Consider the following 4,032-nt stretch of genomic DNA (forward strand, 5'->3'; position numbering starts at 1 on the left):
TGGAGTGGGTTTCCATTTCCTTCTCCAGGGGATATTCCCAATCCAGGGATCGAAACCAAGTCTACTGCATTGCAGGTGGTCTCCTTCATTGCTGGCAGATTCATTACTAACTGAGCCACCAGGGAAGCCGTGGTACAGACCTTACTAAACATTAACTTTTTAGTGCAGTGTTCTAAAATTTGTAAGGATGATTGTCATGTTTTCTTATAATTCTTTCAACTATTATTCCATGTATATTTAGACTATTTTGCTAGGTGCATTCAAGTTCAGTTTCCTTCTTCTTGTTATTACAATGTTATCTTTATTCTAATGTCTTCAGACCTTACAATTTACTTTTTTTGAGGTTAACACAGCTATAAAATTTTATCTTAATTTTTGACTGCCTGGAATTTATTTCCATCACTTTACATTCAATCTGTCTCTTTTATATTTTACTATGAAAAGATGTTCTTAAATAATCATAAGTGCTATTTAATTTCATTAGACTGTTCTAATAAGCACAGGGAATGGGAATAGATGAGAGGAGTACATAAGCAATGAATTAAATGTATTAAAATGTTTTAGTATTCCACTGATTTGTAAATGAAATTAAGGATAAATTGGAAGTCTTTCCAATTTTTCATCCACATGAGCAACTTAAATAACAAATAAAAAAGAGTAAATGGCTACTGTAATGAAATTACCACAAATCTGATGGTTTAATACAGCAGATGTCTTCCTTCACATTCTAGAGCTGAGAAGTCTAAACAGAATGTGTCCATTGGCCATAACCCCACCAGAGGCTTTGGAGGAGAGTTTGTTTCTTGTTTTTTTTCTCACTGCCTCTGAGAGCAGCAGGAAATCCCTGGAGTTCTTAGCTGGTAGTTGCATGATGCTGGTCTCTACCTCTTGCTTCATATCATGTTCTCCTGAGTCAATATGTCCTCTCCTATAATCTCAGTCTGCTTCTCTTTTATGAAAACACATGTCGTTGGATTTAAGAGTTCATTCACATAATTTAAGATTATCTCATTGTCTCAAAATTTTTAACTAATTACAGAAATAAACACTTTTTGTTCACATAACTTTCATAGGTCACAAATATGAAGGTTTGACATATTGTTTGGGGAACATCATTCAACTTTTGACAAAGTTTATGTCAAAAACCCTTAAAAAATTGCTAGTTTGTTTTGTTAAGGATGTCTGTGATGTCATCTTCATATTAGAAATTTGAAAGTAATGTTTCAGTAGGAATTACACATATAATATAAAGGAATATAAAGTAAATACTCTGAGAAATACTGCAGATTTCATGGGAAAAATTAGCTAGCAAAATCTCCATGGAATTCTCTTTCTAAAAACAGCCAATTTTTATTTAATCTTTTATTTAAATAATTTAATAAATTATACTTAACCTTTTATTCTTTATAATTAGAAATCTATTTATGAAAATTACTTCTTTTAATTCATATATATATAATTTGATAGATGAGTATTTCCTATTTCACCATATTTTTTAAGCACCTTACACAGTAAGATCAACTGCACTTCTTTTTGCTAAAAATTCATATCTACTGTCCAGTGCTGAACTTCAGCAGATAAACTATCACTAGAATTTAACCAATTTCTTGATAAAGTGAGCATTATATCAGAATAGTCTTTTACTGTTATTCTTTCTTTTGCCCACTCTTTCCACATACACCATTCCTGCATGTGATTCTTCTATTCGGGTGCTACATTCAGTTTAAGTGTTGTAATTTATGTTCTGTACCTTGTGCTACTGGCTTTGGGCAATATGTACATTTTAAATAAACTAAATGAATAAATTAGTTTTGCTGTTCTAACTGCCTCTTACCTCCAGTATTTGAAAACATATAGCCTAAAGGAATATCCAAAGCCTTATTTAGCTAGAATTTTTTAGTAAACAATGGGAGGCAATTACAAAATATTTATGAAATATAAATATTTAGATTGAAAGTATTTGTCATGATTTTACATCTACTGACATTCTGAAATATATAAAGCTGAGGAACTACATAAGGAAAGAAAAAAGAATAAACTCTGAAAGTCAGTATACCTGGAACAGGACTTAAGACAAAATGCAATATTTGTGGACAAAAATTTCTTCCATTTACAATATTTTGTGTCACTATTACTATTTAAAGTAAAGCTGTGAAGAGTCAAGGAGTTAAGATATAATGATTGCAACTAAAAATCTTATTTAATGATATTTTATCCATTGTTTTCAATTATAATAAAATTAAGTAATTTTTATAAATGTTAATTTAGATATTATAGTAGCATTCCAGTAACATATTTTTCCAAAATTTTATTTTCTAATTCCATGTAAGTTATTTTTCTTATTATTTGATTATAATTAAGAGTTTTAAGGTATCTATTAATCCATTAACCAAATGGTTATTGACGATATCTGAAATGAAAGATACTGAACGCAAAGTTGGAAAGGTAGAGTCCTTGCTTTTACAATACATTTAAGGGTACTCAAAAGATTTTTTTCTTTTGGAGGAGGGGTAAATTTTTGGTTTTTAATCATGAAAGTGAATGTGATTAATTCTGAATTAAATTCTACAGAGGTTTTTAAAGGAAAAGTATCATCTGACTTGGGTCATCAAAAATTTGTGTCTGCAATCTGTTAGCAAAATCAATCAACTAAATGTTGTCATCACAGGGCAAAAATGCAATGATAGTGAAATATAAGATTATTATTGCATTGGCAAATATTATTCATCTAAATATACAACAGTTTATTATCTATTCTCTTGTTGAACTGCAGTTATTAGTAGTTATAAATAAAGATTTTATAGTCATTCAGCTGTTTGTTTTACTGTGAACATACATTTTGTATTCACTTGGTAAACACCTAAAAATGCTATTTTTTGGTCATATATCAAGTCTGTATGTTAACATTAAGAGAAATGATAAGCTTTATTCCTAAGTGACTTTATTACCAGGAATTCCACAGTTTCACACTAGTCCAACAATTTGTCAACATTAGTGCTCAGATTATATTATGTCTGTTGACATTTACCTCATTAAGTAAATGTTCAGGTTCTATGTCTCTAGATTTTAGTATGACTCTGTTGTGAGCTCTGAGTTTTCTGAACAGTTCATAAAGAGCAATTAATTTTCACTTTCATACTTTTTCTATTCCCCCTGTAGGAATGGAATATACTCCTTTCTAGATCTTTGATCTGTGACCTAAAATTAGAAGTCATTTTTTGTTTGTTGGTTTTGTTTTTTCTTTTTTTTTTAATGCAGAGTCAATATTTTGTATATTTACACATTCCTGGAACCTAGTAAAAAAGGTTCACAAAATTGGATGTGCATTAGAACTGGTGATGTATATTATGTATTTGGACAGGTAGACTAAAATAATGTCCAAATTTGATGAATTTATAAAATGTGTGTCTTGATATGTGTAAAGATACCTGAGCAGATTACTATTTGTATAAGATCAGTTCAGTTCAGTTCAGTCGCTCAGTTGTGTCCAACTCTTTGCTACCCCATGAATTGCAGCATGCCAGGCCTCCCTGTCCATCACCAACTCCCCGAGTTCACTAAGACTCACATCCATCGAGTCAGTGATGCCATCCAGCCATCTCATCCGCTGTCGTCCCCTTCTCCTCCTGCCCCCAATCCCTCCCAGCATCAGAGTCTTTTCCAATGAGTCAACTCTTTGCATGAGGTGGCCAAAGTACTGGAGTTTCAGCTTTAGCATCATTCCTTCCAAAGAAATCCCAGGGTTGATCTCCTTCACAATGGACTGGCTGGATCTCCTTGCAGTCCAAGGGACTCTCAAGAGTCTTCTCCAACACCACAGTTCAAAAGCATCAATTCTTTGGTGCTCAGCCTTCTTCACAGTCCAACTCTCACATCCATACATGACCACAGGAAAAACCATAGCCTTGACTAGACGGACCTTTGTTGGCAAAGTAATGTCTCTGCTTTTGAATATGCTATCTAGGTTGGTCATAACTTTCCTTCCAAGGAGTAAGTGTCTTTTAATTTCATGGCTGCAGTCACCATCTACAG

Source organism: Bison bison, unplaced genomic scaffold (assembly GCF_000754665.1).
Source record: "Bison bison bison isolate TAMUID 2011002044 unplaced genomic scaffold, Bison_UMD1.0 scf7180017864351, whole genome shotgun sequence".
NCBI lineage: Eukaryota > Metazoa > Chordata > Mammalia > Artiodactyla > Bovidae > Bison > Bison bison.